We start from the raw sequence: 21,956 nt of genomic DNA, 5'->3' as shown, positions 1-21,956 counted from the left end.
CTTTCCTTTCATTTGGGGATTGTTTCTTTGTCTTCCCATTGTTTATGAGACCCTTCTTGTTAGCCTCAGCTTCTTAAATTGATTTGTTCTGACTCCCTGGGTTTATGGTGTAAACTTCTGTGGTGGAATTCCTGTGAAATTCAGTGGTGCAGTCTCTTTCAGTTATTCTGTCATTCTCCACTTCCACCCACTCCTTTTTTTTGTGGGTATGATCAGTTGGATGGTGAGGCAAAATGGTTTATGACAGTGAGAGAGTATTTTATGATATTTATAGTTACAGCCAATAGAGAAGAGATAGAAGATCTTTAGGCTATATATAGTGTTAACTGTAATCTTCAACCCAACCTGTCACTTTTAAGAGAGGATGGACACAAGACAAGTTTCTTGTTGAAGGGGAAAGGCTAGTGAGTTGGATCTGGAAAGCAGTGCAGTTGCAGTCAGTCAAATTCTGGGGTAAAGGATAGTAAATAGGTATAGTGTATGAGCAAATAGAGTTAATTACTCCAGTAATAGAATTCAGGAAACTGTGAAGTGGACTAAGATCTGGGAGATGTGTTGTGAAGTATTTACAGTTGTATAGAACAGCTATTATTTACAATAATATTAGATCAACAATCATATGACAGACTATGTGTTTTGTCTGAATAAGGGGTATGGAACTTTGGATAGTATGCTAAAGAAATACAAGTGATGTGAAGAATAGAAAATTATCAATACACTGTGTAAGAGAGAACAGGGAAACCTGTCAAATGATACAATATAACCAGCCAAGGCAAAGAAGCCTGTACAGATAGAGGAGGAAAACAAAGATATTATTAAAATATAAAAGATGTGAGAATAATGGAAAAAATTAATAATTACACAAATATGCAGCAACCTGTGCCTTCTCTCCTACAGCAAAATGAAATTTGTCTCTCTGACTCTACTGTTGGGAAGCCTCTTCTTTGGGTCCAGCTCTAGTCTTTGCCCAGTTTCAAGTTGTTTGTGTCTCTTGTGGGTAAAAGGAAGAAAAAAATAGAAAAAAGAAGAAAAAGGCAGGAGAATAGAGGAAAGGGTGATGAGTTTGGAAAGAAAGGAAGAAGAAATAAAACAGAAAAGATGAAGAAAGAGGAAAAAGTATTGAAAGATAAAACAATAATAAAACTTTAAAAATAACAGATTACTTAAAAAGAGAGAGAGGAAAAAAATGAAAAGAAACGTTGCTTGTTTGTTTCAAACTGGCCAAACCAGTTTTTCTTGTTCTAGCAGGCTGAGGGGTGATTAGTGTGTTCTTTCTGCGAGCCCTCTTTCAGGAGCCAAACTGTTGGTGCCTCTCCCCAGCTCCCTACTATGGGGATCTAGGACTTCCTCACAGCTCTCTTTTCTCAGGGATTACCACCATGGGTTGGGTTGTGGGGCGCGTGGGTGCCTGCGCTGGCCAGGCTGCCTGGTTTCCACTAGATTGAGCACAAACCTGCCCCAGTTCTGTGGGGGAACTCCAGGCCCTCCACCCAACCTCAGGTTTGCTTCCAGGCTGGGTGGGGAGCAGACCAGGCGGCTGTGTGTATCGAGGTCAGAGCCCCACACTATGCCTCTCAGTTCTCCAGGGCTGGCAACCACAGAGACCATGGTTGAGGCCCTTTGTCCTTAGCACCCTCTCTACAACTCTAGCAAACAAGCCTCTCCCGGCACCTAACCTTGCTTGGCCGGAAAGGGTGGGAGCTGAGGGTCCCAGATCTCTCCCAAAGACCCTTTGGCAGGTGCAGGGCTCCCAGAGAGTTCGAGGGAGGCGCACCGGAAGCCAGTCTGAGCGCTTGGGCTCCCACCAAGGTGCGCAGTGTGCCAGGCACTGGTCCCCAGACTGTGCACCAGCTGAAGACCCGGTCTTTGTTCCAGCCCCTTCAGCAGGCCCAGGCATCCTGACGAATCCGAGGAAAATGCACCAGGAGACAGCCCAGAGCACTGGGTGCCCGCCAAGGTGTGCTGTGTGCCGGGCACTGGTCCCCGGACTGTGCACCCCCCCCCAAAGTCCCTGCTGTTTCTGTCTTTGCTCCATCTCTGAGACTCTACCGTACCTCTGCCATCTCACTACTGTCTGTATCCTCCATGACTGTCAAGATTTCTGGTCCCTTATTTTCATATATGCTGAGTAACTGCTAGCTGCCTGTGCTTCTCCGCTGATCGGACAGGATTCTCTCCCTTGTGTACAAGGAACTGGAATCCGTTCCGTCCTACTCCATCACCATCTTGCCTCAGAACAGTAATACTTTAAATCAATCACCATTATTTGGTGCTATATCTCCAATAGAAGAATACCTGAAAGCAGGATTCAAAGTGTGGAAGCTTCCAGTATGAAAGTAGAAGTGTCTGTATGGATCATCAGCCCCTCTGGGGAATTTATGGTTTTCATCCTCACAAAAGTAACCCAAGTTTAAAGGTCCTGATTCCCAAAGGAAGAACATATCTATCCAGGAACACATCAAGGTCTTTTAAAATTTTTTAAAAAATTATATTTTATTGATTATGCTATTAAAGATGTGCTGATTTTTCCCTCTTACCCCCCTCTACCCAGTGACACCTTCTCCCTCAGGCAATACCCCAACTATTGCTCATTTCCTTAGGTTGTATATAAGTTCTTTGGGCTACTCCATCTCCTATACTGTACATTCCCATGGTTATTCTGTAACTACCTATTTGTATTTTTTAATCCCTTCACTTCTCCCCTCCATTCTCTCCCCCTTTCCCCTCCCATCTGGCAACTTCCCTGTAACTACTCTTGTTGCTTTAAAGAGTCTTTCTTTAAACTTTGACCTTTTAATTATGATGTGTCTTGGAGTGGGCCTCTTTGCATACATCATAATTGGGATTCTCTCTGCTTCCTGGACTTTTATGTCTATTTCCTTCACCAAATTAAGGAAGATTTCTTTCAATATTTTTTTCAGATAGATTTCCAATTTCTTGCTTTTTTCCTGCTCCTTCTGGAACTCCTGTGATGCGAATGTTGGACTTCTTGAAATTGTCCCAGAGGCTGCTTATACTACTATCCTCATTTTTTATGAATTCTTTTTTCTTTTTGTCATTCTGATTGGTTGTTTTTTTTTTACCTATTTATGTTCCAAACCATTAATTTGATTCTCAGCTTCATCCAGTCTACTGTTGTTTCCCTGTAAGTTGTTCTTTATTTCAATTAGTTTATCCTTTGTTTCTGACTGGGTCTTATGCTGCTGAGGTCCTCACTAAGTTCCTTGAGCATCCTTATAAACAGTGTTTTGAACTTTGTATCTGATAGATTGCTTATCTCCATTTCATTTCACTCTTTTTCTGGAGTTTTGATCTGTTCTTTCATTTGGGCCATGTTTCTTTGTTTCCTCATTGTGGCAGCCTCCCTGTGTTTGTTTCTCTGTATTAGACACATTTATGTTGACTCCATTTCTTGGTAGTGTGGGTGGCCTCATGTAGTAAGTGTCCTGTAGGGTCCAGTGGCACAGCCTCCCTCTTCACCCAAGCTGGGTACTCAGGATGCACCTTTCATGTGGGTTGAGTACACCCTCTTGTAGGTGAGCCTTAGTTGCTGTTGGCAGATCAATGAGAGGGATTTGCCCAGGTCAGTCAGCTGCAAGAACTAGCTGTGACCAGTGACCACCAACCTCTGCCCTCTGTGGAGCATCAGCTGTGCATAAACAAGGTGGTGGTGCTTTGACCTAGACTGTAGCTGTCCACTGAGTGTGCTAGCCCTGGGATTTTCTGGGTGGTGCAGGCCAAGGCCAATCCTCACCTATGTTTTGCCTGGGGCACCCTGCTTAAGCAGCAAAGCAATATGAGATGGCTGCTACTTGTGCTGGGTTTGGAGATTTCTAGCCAAAGCCAGGCTATGAATCTAAGCCAGCTGCTGCTAGGGGTCACTGAAGCCAGCTGTTGCTTGTTTGATATGATTTATAAGCCAAGATCAACCATTCTTATGGTAAAGCAGCTTGGGTGGGCCCATAGGCTGGGTGTCACAGAGACTCTGGGGATCTTCAAAGCAGGTCAAACAGTGTGGGCCAGGTTGATGGAGTCTCAAATGTGGCACCAGCTTGCTGGCTCTGTGGGGGCAGGATTTAGCAAAGGCACAATGACCCTTGCTCATCTTGATGCCAGACACTTCAGTTTCTCCCTGTATACCACTGGTACCTTTCAAACTGCCACCCCAGTACTAGAACTCTGAGGGAGTGAGTTTGAGTAGATGAGTCTATGTGTGGGATCTATAAGATAAACTGCTTTGGGACCCAGAAGTTTCTCCCACTGACAATCCCTGCTGGTTTTTGCAGCCAGAAATAATGGGGACTTATGTTCATGGCACTGGGATTCTGGGCTGGGGGCATGGTGTGAGTCTGAGACTCCTCACTCCTGAGATATCGGCCCCAAAATTTCTATCCACATGGGTGTGGGATCAGCCCATTCTGCATCTGTGCCCTCCAACCAATCTTGATAGATGTAGTTTCTCTTTAATTCTGTAGTTATGAAATTATCATTCATCTCTGTTTTGTGATTGTCAGACTTCTATTCAACTTGATTTCTGACATTCCTGAGTGATAGTTGTTCTATATTTTAGTTGTAATTTTGATGTGATTGTGCAAAGATGCAAACCATGTATGTCTATACACTGCCATCTTGACCAGAAGTTCCCAGTAGAGTCTTCATTGAACTTTAAGCTACAGCACTATTCAGGCACTCCAGGACCCCCCTGCCAAAGATCAACATGCATCAAAAAACAAATAAACAAACAACAACAAAAAACCCATTATGGTGGTGCTAATTGACTAGTATCATCAAGAGTCAATAGAGCTACTGTTACACAATAGAGGCATGGAGACATATGTTTTGCTCACAGATAACTAACTTGGGCATATTTTAGTACTGTCTTGTGAAATTTTGTTGGCAAATATAGAAGTGAAGCACATGCAGCTTAAATGATTTGAGAGTCTGAGTCACACCACCAGGTAAGCCACCTAAACCTTTGAAAGTGCTAAAGGAGAATCTAAAATGAACAAGGGAGGAGAGAAAGGATGAATTTAAGTTGCAGTCTCAAGACCAGCAAGAGAACAAGGGGGTTGAGGTGAGGTAGCATATAGGAAGGAGGAAACTTCAGAGGTGCCCTGGGGCTAAGATAAAGGACATCAATACAGGACAGAGACGGTTTTCTGAGACTGGTGATTTCTTCTTTCTGTAAAAGTGTTTAATCATGCTGAATCATGAATGCACCTGTGCAGAAGATGCTACATGAACCTTGCCTCACTGTAATTGTATTATAATAAATTAACATTGTGGGGGGCCCCTTCTCCAGTGGCCAACCAAGGAAAATCATGGGCAGCCAAATGTACAGTAACTTGGAAGTAATATAATTACTTGTACCTGGGCAATAAAAGCCTGCCAAAACTAGCCAGAAAATATCTGCCCTATAAGAACAGAATTCCTCCAGCCCCTGACCTCAATCTATGCTCAGAGTTGGCCCACCCATGTTCTATGGAGTACACTATCACTTAATAAACCTCTCTTTCTTCTATATACAGTGTTTGGTTCAATTCTTTGTCTCTGGCCACCAACAACCTGGTTACCTGTACCCACATGTGAGAGTTTTTGGCGAGCCAGCCAGGAGAAGATGTCAGAGCAGTAAACCACTAGATAAGCCACCTAAACCTTTGAATCCCCTTTGCTGCCCAGGTATCTAGGGATGCCCCTTTCCATTGCCATGTATTCCATTTTGGTGAGTTTGATGTTCCCTAGTGGAAGGTCAGCCGCTAAATCTTGGGCATGGGATGGGCAATTAAAAGCCACAAGTGTACCCACCATTTGAAGACACCCATGATAGGATAACCTGCATGCAGAATGAGGTTAGCCTTAACCCTCACCAGGTGCAACAGAGTGTCTGCACACTGGTCAGGCACACTCTGAAAACCACAAGACACTGCCCCACCCCATGGCTGCTCCCTCATATGCATAGTTTGACCTTCCATACAGGTTATCAATCACCACATCATCTGAACTCTGACTTCCTTTTGCAGTTTCCTTGTCAGGCCCACAGGTAGTCTTTTACAATTGTCCTCCCTAGCTGACTTTTGGCGTTTATACCTGCACCCATACCCCACTTTTCTTTTGTGTAGAAAGGGTTCCTGCTCTGTTTGTACCCAGGTTATCTATTTTAGGGTCACTAATTCTTCCATTGCTGAGTATAATTGCAGAAATGAGCCACTCCCATCTTTGGCATGTATATGCTATCACTGTAAGAAGCAACATTAGCCAGAGCCACTTAACAGGCACCTACTGGTCATTTGTTATGTGGAGGCACTCTTACCCAAGTAGTTGAATTTCAAATTCTAAGGTGATTTACTTGCCTCTGTGGGGGTATTTGAATTTCCCATCTTGGCCCATCATTCTGCTATGAGATCCATCTTGTTAAACTTGCAACATTTCCATATCACTGGTGATAAAACTCACTGGAGAATATAGGCTAGTCAAGGATCTAAAGTTAGTCAATGAAGCAGTAGTCTCTTTACACCCAATAGTAGTTAAGTCTTATACTTTGTTCTCCCAGGTATCTAATGGTGCTCAGTAGTATTTATTGTTAGGTTTGAAAGATGCCTTCTTCTGCATCCCTTTGTATTTGTTTTTGACACTCAGTATTTTTTTTTTAGTGGACTTATCCAAATGCAATGATACATCAGCAATACACTTGGATTGTATTGCCACAAGCATTCAGGGACAGCTCCCACCTCTTTGCTAGAGTATTAGAAAAGCATCTTAGAGAGTTACAGTTATAAATAGGAGCTATTTTACAACATATAGATGATACGCTAATCTGCACCCCCTCCAAGGAGGCTTCTGATCAAAATACCATCCAGACTCTGAATTTCCTAGCTGAAACAAGATATCAGGTATCAAAGAAGAAGGCTCCGATGACCAAACAAAAAGTAAATTATTTAGGGCATATTTTGACTCCTGGGCCTAGGCAATTATCGCAGGAGAGAATTAAAGCCATTACTGAGTAACTTTGCTCCTTTTTAGGAATAGTAGAATTCTGTAGAATTTGGATCCCCAACTTTAGGATAATTGCCAAACATTTGTTTGAAGCTATGAAGGGGCCAGACACCAAGCCCATTATATGGGAAAAGGAATGTGATTGGGCTTTTAATACAATCAAGCAGGCCCTAATCAAAGCCCTGGCCTTACGCACCCCTATATATAGCAGAGAGTGAGGAAATAGTTTTAAGGGTCTTAGTTCAATGACTAGGGAATGAACCTCAACCGGTTGCATATTTCTCTAAAAACCTGGACACTGTAATAATAGGGTGGCCTCCATGTCTAAGAGCAGTTGCAGCCAGAGCCATACTGAGGAAGCTGCTAAACTAACTCTTGAGCAGAAGTTAGAGGTCTTACTTAACTCCACAGGTATGAGGTGTATTAGAAATGAAAGGGCACTTTTGGCTAACAGAAAATAGACTGACCAAATATCAGGCCCTTCTTCTGGATAATCCTGAAGTAACTGTAAAGTCCTGTAATACCGTTAATCAGGCTTTCTTAATGCTATAGAATCATTCCCAGATTTGACCCATTTCTGGTCAGACATTACTAATCTTACTACAGTATGACTAGCTTGCTAGAACAACCCTTAGACAACCCTGATGATGAATGATTCACTGATAGGAATGGAGCTCTCTGTTGTGCTGCTGTTTGACCCCATTATAATTAAAGTCATTTAATTACTTTAGTACCTCTCATAAAAGTGACAGTACTAGAGGATGCACCCCATGTTATGACAATACTCATACTGGGGCAATTAACCCATTTTAAGCCCTGGCCTCTCTTCAAGTTACAGCTTTCTAGAGAATCTTTATGATGGAGAAATTTGGAAATTTTTAAAGTAGTCACATATAGTATGCTACCTGGATTATGATTCTAACTGCATTCCTAATAGTACCCATTGCTGCTTTGACAAAACTCATAATGCAGATACCAATAATACTTCAAAATACGTTGTTTAGAAATTTAACCAACCCCTTCAAGAGTTATTAGAAAAATTTCTACCACCTTCTGCAGGAGAGGAAGATTGGGAAAATAATCTCCCTTAAGGATTGTCTTTTCCCATTGCCATACATTCTCCTTAAAAATATAACTCCACCAATGCCACATTCATTGCAGCACCCTTAGGCCTTGTCTGGCTGTGTGGGACTCCCAATAACTGGCTAACAAATCACTCAGAATTTCAAGAAGCTATTGCTAATACACACCTCAGCAACTCTAAACATGGGGGTGACTGTACTTTAGGGATCTTAACACCCCAAGACCTTACCATTATAAACATAACCCAGGGTCCTGGAAGTCTATCTCTCAACAGAAACAAAATGATCTTTTGGTCTACTAGTGGCTGGAGCTACTGCCACTATAGCTGCTGAAGCCTCCTGGGAATGCTTTGCCTACCATGGAACTCATTAAGATTATAGAATGTCTCCAAAGATACTGGTGATAGTCTAGCTGGACTATCAAGATCAGTAGAGTCACTGACCAATGTAGTCATGGATAATCACCTTGCCCTTGACTATCTTCTAATACAACAGGTGGGGTGTGCAGTGTTATCAATAAAACCTACTGCACCTATGTAAATAACTCTGGAATGGTTGAAACTAACACAAGGAAAATGTATGAACAGGCAGAGTGGCTACATAAATATAATAAACAGGGCCAAGGAATTAAGGATACCCTTACCTCCAGGTTCCCTAGCTTAATATAACTATGCCTCCTAGATCCCTTAATAACATTGCTGCTCTTATTACTTTTAGGACCTTGTTTGTCTAATTTACTTGATAAATTTGGGTCTTCCAGACTTAACAAGTTCCATATTAAATTGGGTTTCCAAACAATCCTTGAGAGTGATGTTGAAACTGACCAAGAGCATTCACCATGGTCTCAGGAGTTCCTCTTCAACCTCTAAATAGAATAGGGTCAGCGTTTCATGGTTCTCAATAGGCAGGGACTTCTGCCACACCTAAACTAGAAAAAGTTGCAGAAAAATGATCTGCACCCTTCAACAACCCGAAACAGATTTTTTAGAACCATGCCTGTTAGGGGGCAAGTTGAGGCAGGAGATAATCAGGAAGGAGGAAACTCCAGAGGTGCCCAAGGGCTAAGATAAAGGACATCAGTACAGGACAGAGACACTGTTCTCAGACTGGTTGTTTCTGCTTTCTGGAAAAGCACTGAATCATGGTGAATAATGAATACACCTGTGCAGATGTTACATGACCCCTGCTTCATTATAATAGTATTGTAATAAATTAACATTGTGTGACTCCTTTCCCTGGTGGCCAGCTGAAGAAAATCATGGGAGACCACATGCGCAGTAAATTTGAATATAATTATTTGTACCTGGGCAATTAAAGCCCACCAAAATTAGCCAGGAAATATCTGCCCTAAAAGAATAGAATCCCTCCAGCCCCTGAGATCAATATCTGCTCATAGTTGGCCCACTCCCATGTTCTGTGGAGTGTACTATCACTTAACAAATCTGCTCTCTCTCCTGCTATAAACTGTCTGTGTGTTCAGTTCAGTTCTTTGCCTGTGGTCACCAAGAACCTGGTTACCTTAGCCCACCTGTGACAGAGGTTCACCTTACTAGTCTTCCTTTTACAAATTTTATTTAAGAAAAGTAGTGTCCTGAAGGAGCTACTCCCAGGATTCTTGTGAATAAAGTGAATCTGAGTGACGCAAAGCATGGACCATCCTGGATGCTATACTGTCTTGCATAAACTATACCTGTCAACCCTATTAGGGATTGCATCAGCTAAAGAGAACTGTTCTGTTCAAAATTAGGCCCCTTCTGGGCAGTGAGTGTCTACTTACTGACTGATGTCCAATCTTTTTTTCTTTTGCTCAACAGGTGTTGATTGGAGTATTCCCTAATGAAATTCCTAAACTAATCTTCACCTCAGACTCAACTTCTCAGGAAATCTTATCTGTGACAGTCTTTCTAGTGTAGATGAAAGTTCACAGAAAAAGATACTGAACAAGTAAAATAAATTTATGATTTCTACTCTAAAGGAAATGAATAAGGTGCAGTGATAGAGAATAAGTGGGAAGGTGTACTTGTAGAGGAGGTAATATTTAGGCAAGAATTTTACTATAAATAGAAGTCAGCCATGAGAAGGGCATGTAGGAGAGTAGGTTTCAGAAAGAGAAACAACTTGGTTAAAAAGGTCTTTCCACAGAGCTTTGCATGTTTAAGTACCACTCAAAGCTTTGTAGCCTTTTAAAAACTTTGTTTTAAATATAATGGGAGACATTTGGGGTTTTTAAGCAAAAAAGAAAAATGCTGTGATTGACATTTATTTTTATTGTTCTTCAATTACAGCTGCCACCATTTCCCCGCCATTGCTATCTCCTGCTGTGCTCATTCCCTCCTCCCTCAATCAGTCCCCACCGTGTTTTCCATTACCATGGGTCCTTTACCTAGTCTTTGATTATATCCTTCCCTTTCTTTCCCTGATTATGCCTCTTCCCTCTCTCCTCTGGTCTCTGTCGGTTTCTTCCTCATTTCATGTCTCTAGTTCTATTTTGTTCATTTGTTTGTTCTGTTCATTAGGTTCCACTTATCTGTGAGATCATACAGTATTTGTCTTTTTCCATCTGGCTTATTTCACTTAGGATAATATACTCTAGTTTAATTTATGCTGTCATGAAAGGTAGGAGTTCCTTCTTATTTTCTGCTGCATAATATTCCATTGTGTAAATGTACCACATTTTTTAAATTCATTAATTTACTTATGGGCACTTAGGTTACTTCTAGCACTTGGCTATTGTATATTGTGCTGCTATGAACATTGAGGTGCAAAGGTTCTTTTGGATGGGTGTTTCAGGGGTCTTAAGGTATAATCCCACCAGTGGTATTGCTGGATCAAAAGACAATTTAATTTTTAGTTTTCTGAGATAATTTCATACTGTTTTCCACAGTGGGTGTACCAGTCAGCATTACCACCAACAGTGCTCTAGGGTACCCTTTGCTCTACAACCTCTCCAACACTTGTTGCTTTGTTTATTATGGCCATTCTTACTGGTGTGAAGTGATATCTTATTGTGGTTGTAATTTGCATGTCTCTGACGGCTAGTGATGCTGGGCATCTTTTCACATGTCTCTGGGTCCTCTGTATGTCCTCCTTTGAGAAGTGTCTGTTCAGATTCTTTGCCCATTTTTTAATTGGATTGTTTGTCTTCCTGGTGTTGAGTCATATGAGTTCTTTTTATATTTTAGAGATCAAACTCTTGTCAGAGGTATCATTAGTAAATATGTTTTACGATACAGTTGGTTTGCTTTTCATTTTGCTGCTGTTTTCTTTTGCCATGCAGAAGCATTTTAATTTTATATAGTCCCATTTGTTTATTCTTTCCTTAATATCTTTTGCCATAGGATATATATCAATGAAGATAATATTGCATGGCATATATAACATTTTACTGCCTATGTTTCCCTCTAACAGGGGTATCCAAACCACAACTCACAGGCTGATTGCCACCCAGATGGCTATGAATGCAGCCCAACAAAAGATTATAAATTTACTTAAAACATTATGAGATTTTTTTTTTGTGATTATGTGTAGCAACGTCTTTAAGGTGTGGCTCAGGACAACTCTTCCTCCAGTGTGGCCCAGAAAGGCCATACACCCCTGCTAGGGCTGTTATGGTGTCACAACTTATATTTAAGTCTTTTATCCACCTTGAGCTTGTTTTGGTGTATGTTATAAGTCAGTGCTCTAGTTTAATTTTTTTACATGGACCTGTCCAGCTCTCCAAGCACCATTTATTGAATAGCCCATATTTACTCCATTTTTATGCCACTGTCCCCTTTGTTGATTATTAATTGGCCATAGAAACATGGGTTTACTTTTGGGCTCTCTATTCTGTTCCATTGACTGATGTCTCTGTTCCTATGTCAGTACCAGTCTTTATTACAGTGGCCTTGTGGTATAATTTGACTTCAGGTATTGTGACCACTTCTACTTTGTTCTTCTTTCTCAGAATTTCTGAGGCTGTTTGGGGTCATTTATGGTTCCATATAAATTTTCAAAATATTTGTTTTAAATCTGAAACATGTCATTGGTATTTTGATAGGGATTGCATTGAATCTATAGATGGCTTTCAGTAGTATGCAGATTTTAAAAATATTATTTCTTCTAATCCATGAACATTGAATATGCTTCTATTTACTTGTGTCTTTCTTAATTTCTTTCTTTAGTGTTCTATTGCTTTATGCATACAGGTCTTACCTCCTTGGTTAAATTTATTCCTAGGTACATTATTTTTCTTGTTGCTATAGTAAATGAGTTTTTTCCTTGTTTCTGTTTCTGATATTTCATTGTTGGTGTAAAAAATGCCTTTGATTTCTGAATATTGACTTTGTATCCTACTGTTTTGCCAAATTCACTAAGTTGTGTCCTTTTTTGGTGAAGTCTATGGGATGTTCTATGTACACAAAAATACCATCTACAAACAGTGACACTTTTAATTCCTCCTTTCTAATTTGGATGCTTTTTATTTCTTTTTCTTATCCAATTGCTGTTACTAGAACTCCCAATGCTATGTTGAATAGAAGCGATGAAAGTGGACAATCTTGTCTTATTTTTAATCTTAGGGGGAAGGCTATAAATTTTTGCCCTTTGAGTATGGTTTCTCATATTTGGCCTTTATTGTGTTGAAGTATGGCCCCTCTATTCCCACTTTGGTGAGCATTTTTATCATAAATGGGTGCTGTACTTTATTAAATACTTATTCAATATATATTGATTTGATCATGCAATTTTTGTCTTTTCTTTTGTTTATGTAATGTATTATACTTATTGACTTGAAAATATTGTGCCATTCCTGCATCCCTGGGATGAATCCTACTTGATCATGGTGGATGATTGTTGGGAACCACCCTGCCTGGTTTCAGGAGCCGTAGCCTCCCATAGCTGAGACTGAGTAGAAAGTTATTAAAGACGTAAGCCACAAAGGAGACAAAAACCTATCCTCTCCCTCATATCCTTCTGCTTGACCCAGTTAGATGACTGGTTAGCCAATGATTGGTAAGATTCCTCAAGGGAGGAACAACCTAAGACAGGCACAGTAGTGAAGAGACCCTCAGGGAAGGACTTAGGGGACTTTAGAAAAGTAGTGACAAATCTTCACCCATTGGCTTTGTTATACCCCGAGTCCTCATTCTATCTGTGAAAAGTCTCCTAATCTCTTGGCTGTCTTGCTTCCCCCACCTGTGCTCCCCTCTGGGGGGCACAACTGCCTGTAATGTAACAGGCAGTTTCTGGGGGCAGTCAAGGCCTGAGAAATGGTGCACTAAGTCCTGTGAAACCAGTTTTACTAAGAAGTCTCTCAAGCTATGTATACTAAATGTTTAGGGTCCAAGCACAAAATGAGTTTGTTTCCCCAGGTTTTATGGCTGATTGGCATCATTCTGTCTACCAGACCCTGACTCAAAAGGACCCTCAGATCCCAGAAATGTTAACTGTAAACGATATCTCCTTTTTTTGATATGTATTCCTATGCAAGCTAAACTCAATAAAAGCCCAATAAAAAAAGATGCTTGGGCTCTTCTTTGAGAGATTAGCCAGCTTTTTTCCCTCAAGCAGATCATATCTTAGGAGTCTTATTTCATCCAAGATGCTGGGGGACACTGCAGGACATAATCCTCCTCATATGATCTTTTCAATGTATTGCTGGATGCAGTTTGCCAATATTTTGTTGAGGATCTTAGCGTCTATGTTCATCAGTATTAGATTGTAGTTTTCTTTCTTTGTTGTGTCTTTGCCTAGTTTTAGAATTAGGGTAATACTAGCCTCATAAAAAGAGTTTCAGAGTCTTCCCTGTTCTTAAATTTTTTTGTAATAGTTTGAATAGGATAGAAGTTAGCTCTTTCCTAACTGTTTAGCAAAATTTCTCCATGAAGCCATCTGATACAGGGCTTTTGTGTTCTGTGAGTTTCTTTTATTATTGCTTCTATTTCAGTAGCTGTTATCTGTCTATTAAAGCTTTCTGCTTCTTCTAAATTTAGTTTAGGAAGATAATATGTTTCTAGAAATTTCTCCATTTTACCCAGGTTGTCAAATTTCTTGGCATAAAATTGTTCATAGTAATTTCTGGCGATCCTCTGTATTTCTGTTGTATCAGTTGTAATTTCTCCCATTTCATTTTTTATTTTATTTATCTGGGTCCTCTCTTTTTTCTTGATGAGTCTGGTAAAGGATTGTCAATTTTGTTTATCTTTGCAAAGGACCAGCTCCTGGATTTATTGATGCTTTGAATTAAGTCTCTGTGTATTTAATTCTGCCCTGATTTTGATTGTTTCCTTCCTTCTGCTCACTTTGGGATTTGCTTGGTGCTGTTCTTTTGTTTCTGTATATGTAGGGTTAGGTTGTTTATTTGAATTTTTCTACCTTTTTTAGTCAGGCCTGTACTGCTATGAACTTTTTTTTAATTAGGACTGCCTTCATTGTGTCCCATGGGTTTTGGGCTGTTATGTGTTCCTTTTCATTTGTTTCCAGAAACTTTTTGATTTCTTCCTTGATTTCATTATTAACCTACTCATAGTATGCTATTCAGTCTCCATCAATATTAACGTTTTTGAGGTTTTTTTCATTGAGATTGGTTTATAATTTCAAGCCATTATGATCTGAAAAAATTCTTGATATATTTCAATTTTCTTGTATTTATTAAGGTTTGTTTTGTGTCCTGCTATATGGTCTGTTTTTTTAAGTATTCCATGTGCATTTGAGAAGAATGTGTATTTTGCTTCTTTGGGATGAAAAGTACTGTGTCTACCAATCAAGTACATTTTATCTAGAGTGTTGTTCAGTGCCACAATATCCTTGTTGATTCTTTGTTTGGAAGATCTATCCATTGTTGACAGTGGGGCATTAGAATTTCCTACTTTAAATTTGTTACTGTCTATATCTTTCTTGAAATCCTCCAAGATTTTCCTGATATATTTGGGTGCTCCAATATTGGGTGCATGTATGTTTACAATGGTTATATCTTCTTGATATATCTTCCCTTAATTATTATGTCTTTCTCTGTCTCTTTCTATGGTCTTCGTTTTGAAATCTATTTTGTATGATATAAATATTGCTACCTTAGCTTTTAAAAAATGTCTATTTGTTTGAAATATTTTTCCCATACCTTTGCTTTCAGTCTGTGTAGCTCTTTTGTTCTGAGGTGGATCACTTGTAGACAGCATGTATATGGGTCTTGTTTTCTTAGCCATTCAGCTATCCCCTATCTTTCGATTGGAGCATTTAATCCATTTACATTTAAGGTTATTATTGATAGGTACTTATGCATTGCCATTATTTCATACCTTTCTCTCTCTCTCTCTCTCACCCTCCTTCTTCTTTTTATAGTGGTCCCTTTAGCATCTCTTGCAGTGGTGGCTTGGTGGAGATGTAGTGTTTTAGCCTTCTTTTGTCCAGGTGCTCTTTATTTCATCATCTATTTTAAAAGAAAATCTTGATGGATAGAATAGTCTTGGTTGTAGGTCCTTGTTTTTCATTATCTGCAATATTTCATGATAATCCCTCCTTACTTGCAGTGTTTCTGTTAACAAATTTCCTGATAGCCTTATAGAAGCCCCCCTTGTATCTTACTTGCTGTTTCTTCTTTGCTGCCTTTAAGATTCATTCTTTGTCTTTAACATTTGACATTTTAAATATAAGTCCTTTTGGAGAAGGCCTCTTGGGTTCATCTTAATTGGAACCCTCTGTACTCCTGAGCTTGTGTAACTTTTCTTCTCACCAAGTTAGGGGAGTTCTCTGTCATTATTTTTTTCAAACAGGTTTTCTATCACTTGCTCCTTTGTTTTCCTTCTGATGTTCCTCTTGTTGTCCTGAAGTCTCCTTAAACTATCCTCATTCTTTTTGAGCATTTTTTCATTTCATTGCTCTACCTGAGTATTTCTTTATACCTTTTCCCCCCAGCTCACTGATTCATGCCTCTGGTTCATCCAGCCTGCTTTTAATTCCTTCTCATGTGTTTTTCATTCCAGATATTGTATTCTTCATTTCTTCCTGGTTCTTGTTCATAGTTTCTATTTCCTTTGTTCATGCTGCTGTAGTTCCCACTCGGTTCCTTGTACTTCTCACTGAGTTTCTTGAGCATCCTTAAAACCATTTTTTAAAAATTCTATGTCTGATAGATTGTTTGCCTCAATTTCATTTAGCTCTTTTTCTGGGATTCCTCCTTTCCTTTTGATTGTATGTTCTTTCTTTGTCTCCCCATTTTAGGTAATTGTTTTTGTTTGTTTATGTATCTCAGGATGCTTTGCTTTGCCTGCCTGTCTTCATGCAGTGAACTTCTGTTGTAGGAGTTCTGTGGGGACTCAGTGTTGCAGTCTCTTTGATCCACTGAATGGATGATCTAATTCTGCCCTTTATTCAGTTTGTGTGGGCTCTCTTGCTGTGCTTGGGCTTTGCTTGTTGGTGGCTCATTTGTTGGTGGGTTCTCCCCTCAAGCTAGTTGACTGGTAGTCACAACTCCTGCCATGTCTAGTATGATGTTGCACAGGCATTGGTTAACAAAGCAAAATTACCAGAAAACCAAACCCATGCAAGCAAAAACAAATAAACAAACAATCACATCATCAAATACAGTAATTAAGCAAAGATTATTAAAGGTGGAGAGAGATTAAAATATTATTAGATAGGAAAAAAGGATATGAGATGACTAAAAACTGGAAATATGATTTTGAGTGCAATGAGGGAAGAGAAATAATAAGAGTTTGGAATAGAAACTAAGCAAAGAAAGGGAGAGAATGAAATTTAAAATGTAAGTAAAACAAAAGGGTAATGGCAAAAGTGGAGTAAGAAAAGGGAAGAGTACGTTATGAGGTTTGAAGTAAACTTAAAAAGGTATTGAACCAACAGGAACAAAATTGCAGAAAAACCACAGCAGGGTCAATAAAAAACAATAGCTAAGTGAAGATTAATTAAAAAGGGAAGGGAATAAGAATATTATACAAAAGGGAAAAGTAAATATGAGATGTCTATAGTAGAGAAAAATGATTTTGAGACAATGGGGAGGAAAACTAATATGAGTAAAGTATAGGACCCAGGCTAAGAAAGGGGGAAAAAATTAAAATAAAATTTCTAACTCAACCAATCAAGGGTAGCAGGAAAACAAAATGGAGTAAGACAAGGGAGGGTATCTTATGGGATTTGAAGTACAAACAAATCAGTGAACAAATACAAATACCACTGGAGAAGTACAGCAATAACCATGATATCCTCCCCCGATAGCTACAATTTATAAAGATGGAAAGAAAAGGAAGCCATTATAAGGGGGGGGGGAGAACTTGAAGTGACTTAAGGTAGGAAGAATGCTTTTGTAAGGATAGATGGAGAAAAAATAATACGAGTAGAGAATAGGAACATAGTGTAGCATGGGAAAAAATAAAGTTTATAACAATACGAAATGTCAGGAAAAAGAGAAAATGGAGTAAGTCCAGGGAAGGGTGCTATGCAAAATTTAATATAACAATAATGTGAAAAACCAAGAAACCACCTCACTTTGCACCCCTTTAATAAAACCACCCAGCTATCCCAAATGGGAACATATCATAACCATAATCCTCCCTCCTTTTTGGCAGGGCAGCTGTGCAACCAGGATCCCTGTCCAGCACATCCCAGCTCCCCATTTAAAAAGTCTCTCCCAGAGCTCCCACTCCAGTACCAAGTCACTGTCTGGCTTTCCACATACTCTGCTTCCTTAAAAATCAAGAGTCTATCACAGTCATGTCAAGTTGCTGACCTCCTCCTCCACAAGACCCAGGTGCAGACAGTATTCTCTCACTCTCTGGTCTACCACCACAGCTTTGGGTGTGCCACTAGGTGTGGGTGTGTGTAGCCTGGTTCTCCCCAACAACTTTGCATATACAAATTGCTCCCAGGCTAAGTCTGGGGGTTTCCCGCCCTGAGGGGAGGGAGCCACTAGGCTGCTATCTGATCATATGCCAGCACCACAGCTGCTGACACCAAACCCAGGGAATTTCCCCATCCACCTATAAAAATCCTTACTGCCAGGTTTGAAATGTCCTCTGTACTCTTTGGCTTCAAAACTTCATATTCTGTGATTTGCAATTATAAGGAATTTTCTGTTATACAGTGTGAACTTACTTGAGGATATTGCAATGTCAAGAAACCACCTAAAGTTAACCCTCTAAACCATGTTCCTGGAATTCTCAGCCCACTTCCAAGACCTGTGTTGGCCTCTTTCCTATACTCATACCCCCAAGGACACACAGCATACTTAGAGCAATGAAGTGGTCAGGGAGTCCTTTTTTGTGAGCCTTGAAAGTGGAGCATCCATAGCATGTGTGTGAAGCCCCTTCCAATGTTTGATGAAGCCAATATTGGTGAAACAAAAACGGAAGATGAGCCATGGGACAGGGGCTCAGATGGTATCTCTCCCTACCCTGCCAAGTTCCAATATGGAACCTTAAGGATTCCAAGAATCATAAATTCAAGCCCTGGCCATTGAAAAGCTACATTTAAGTTATATTTGTCAGGATAGAGTAGGATAGAACATATTATTAGTTGCTTCCTTGATTTTTAATTTTTTGGCATATGTTATGTAGGCTTCCACTTATAATTTTGCCCCAGGTTCTACAAATGTTAGGGATGGGCCTGAAAGTTACATTACTTACAAATAAATAATATATACAACAAAGCTGGCATCTTATCACAAACAGTAGGTGTTAGAGGATGATGGAGTAATATCTTCAAAATGATATGGGGAAGTCTCTGTTTATATCAAATTCTCTATCTAGTGAGACTAGCATTCAAAGGTGAATATGAAATAGAGACATTAAACATTTGTTTCTAATAAGATTGAATTTATTAAATAACTTAGTAAAATTTTTGATTATAAGTATCCAACAGTATAAAAAGTACAAAACAGATATGTAGATTTATTTCTTAATTACTTTATTATTGTTCAATTACAGTTGTCTGCATTTTCTCCCCACCACTCACCCCCAGCCTGGCAAAACCCACCTCCCTTCCTTGCTTTCACCCTCCCCCTTGGTTTTTTCCATGTGTCCTTTATAGTAGTTCCTGAAAAAACTTGTCCCTACCATTCCCTCCCCCGCCTCCTCTGGTTGTTGTTAGATTGTTCTTAATTTCAATGTCTCTGGTTATATTCTGTTTGCTTTGTTTCTTGTGTTGATTGTGTTCCAGTTTAAGGTGAGATCACATGGTAGTTATCTTTCACTGCCTGGCTTATTTCACCTAGCATAATGATCTCCAGTGCCATCCATGTTGTCACAAAAGGTAAGAGCTTCTTCTTTCTGCTGCGTAGAATTGCATTGTATAAGTGTACCACAGTTTTTTGATCCACCCATTTACTGATGGGCACTTAGGTTGCTTCCATCACTTGACTATTGTAAATTGTGCTGCTATGAACATTGGGGTGCATAGGTTCTTTTGGATTAGGGTTTCAGGGGTTTTAGGATATAATGCCAGTAGCAAAACTGCTGGGTCAAAAGGCAGTTCCATTTTTAGTTTTCCAAGGAAATTCCATACTGTTTCCCACAGTGGCTGCACCAGTTTGCATTCCCACCAACAGTGCTCTAGGGTTCTCTTTTCTCTGCATCCTCTCCAACACTTGTTCATTGATTTGTTTATGATGGCCATTCTGACCGCTGTGAGGTGGTATCTCATTGTGGTTTTAATTTGCATGTCTCTGATGGCTAGTGATGCTGAGCATATTTTCCTGTGTCTCTGGGCCCTCTGTATGTCCTCCTTAGAGAAGTGTCTGTTCAAGTCTTTTGTCCATTTTTCAATTGGGCTTTTTGTCTTCCTGGTGTGGAGTCATGTATTTTGGAGATCAAACCCTTGTCCGAGGTATCATTGGCAAATATGTTTACGTAAATAATTGGTTCTCTTTTCATTTTAATGCTGTTTTCTTTAGCCATGCAGAAGGCTTTTAATTTGATGAAATCCCATTTGTTTATTATTTCCTTTATGTCCTTTGCTTTAGGGGACACATATCAGTGAAGATGTTGCTGCGAGGAATGTCTGAGATTTTCCTGCCTATGTTTTCCTCCAGGACTTGTATGGTGTCATGACTTATATTTAGGTCTTTTATCCACCTTGAATTTATTTTTGTGTATGGTGTAGGTTGTTGATCGAGTTTCATTTTTTTTCCATGTAGCTCCCAACACCATTTGTTGAGGAGGCTATTTTTGATCCATTTTATGCTTCTTTCCCTCTTCGTCAAATATTAATTGGGCATTGAGGCTTGGGTTTATTTCTGGACTCTCTATTCTGTTTCATTGGTCTATGTGTCTGTTTTTATATTAGTACCAGACTGTTTTTATTACAGTGGCCATGTAATACAGTTTGATATCAAGTATTGTTATTCCTCTTGCTGTGTTCTTCTTTTTCAAAGTTGCTGCAGCTATTAGGTGTCATTTATGGTTCCATATAAATTTCTAAAATGTTTGTTCTATATCTGTGAAATATGTCATTGGTACTTTAATAGGAATTGCATTGAATCTATAAATTACTTTCAGTAGTATGGCCATTTTGATGATGTTAATTCTTCCAATCCATGAATATGGTACATGCTCCCATTTGTTTGTGTCTTCCTTAATTTATTTCTTCAGTGTTGTGTAGTTTTCTGAGTATAGGTCTTTTACCTTCTTGGTTAGGTTTATTTTTAGGTACTTTACTTTTCTTGTTATTATATCGAATGGGATTTTTCCCTGATTTCTGTTTCTGATATTTCATTGCTGGTGTACAAAAATGCCTTTGATCTCTGAATATTGACTTTGTATCCCACTGTTTTGCCAAATATATTTATTTGGTCGAGTAGGTTTTTTGGTGGAGTCTGTAGGATTTTCTATGTACATTATCATGTCATTTACAAACAATGACAATTTTACTTCCTCGTTTCCAATTTAGATGCCTTTCATTTCTCTTTTTTTTTTGTCTGATTGCTGTGGGTAAGACTTCCAGTACTATGGTAGATTTCTGATGTAGTAGTACTAAGCGCATGACCACATAAAATACATTCTACAGGCAAAGACAGGTAGAAGAAGGAAAAGAAGACTGTGGTTGAGGTCAAGTAATAAATAAATACAGAAGTAGAGATGAGCCATATTATAGTATATTCTACCACCAATATTGCAGCCAAAATGTACCCCATGAACATTTTTAAATAACTCAGGAAGAAGATGATAATGGCTTGGACTTCTGTAAAAAAATCTTATAGGCTGTAGGAGAGCCAACCAAACTCACTGCCTACTCTATGTATATAATTGATGGCTTGTGGTTTCTTCCAAAGGCATACACAATTTTAAGTTTGGGTTAAAAACTATAAATCTACAGGTTGCTCATAAAAAGTGGCTCACCCCCTATTGCTGTTTAAACTACCCAATTTTTAAAGTCCAACTCTAAAAAAAATGCTAAGTCACATTATTGTAAGACAGGCAAATGATCCTTCTCCACTATGAAAAGTCCGAACTTCTAATATTTTTCTTGAACTTTTAGAAAACAAGCAAGGAGAATACCTTGGTTTGGGTTCAAGTTACAGCCTTTCTTATCACCTCACCTGAGGACATTTTTTCATGGCTTTTAGAAAGAAAGGATGGGAGAGAAGTGAAGCATGGATTGGTTGCTTTCTGTAGCTGCCTGAACTGGGGATCATTCACACTTAGACTGGAGATTGAACCTGCAACCTAGGCATGTTCTCTGACTGGGAATCAAACCTGTAACCATTTGATTACACATTCAGGATTCATCTAACATCTCAGTGTTCAGAAAGCCTGACTAAAAGACACCAAACCCAAACCAATCTGCTCAACATTAGCATACTTCTTCTCTTTTACTAGAATTTTACTGTGATGTAATAAAAACCCCCAAATCATAGTAGGTTAAAACAACACTACACAGATAAAACCTTCACAAAGG

This window comes from Artibeus jamaicensis, unplaced genomic scaffold (genome assembly GCF_021234435.1).
Source record: "Artibeus jamaicensis isolate MK-2021 breed Jamaican fruit bat unplaced genomic scaffold, CSHL_Jam_final contig_410, whole genome shotgun sequence".
NCBI lineage: Eukaryota > Metazoa > Chordata > Mammalia > Chiroptera > Phyllostomidae > Artibeus > Artibeus jamaicensis.
Note: the sequence above shows the minus strand (reverse complement) of the source record.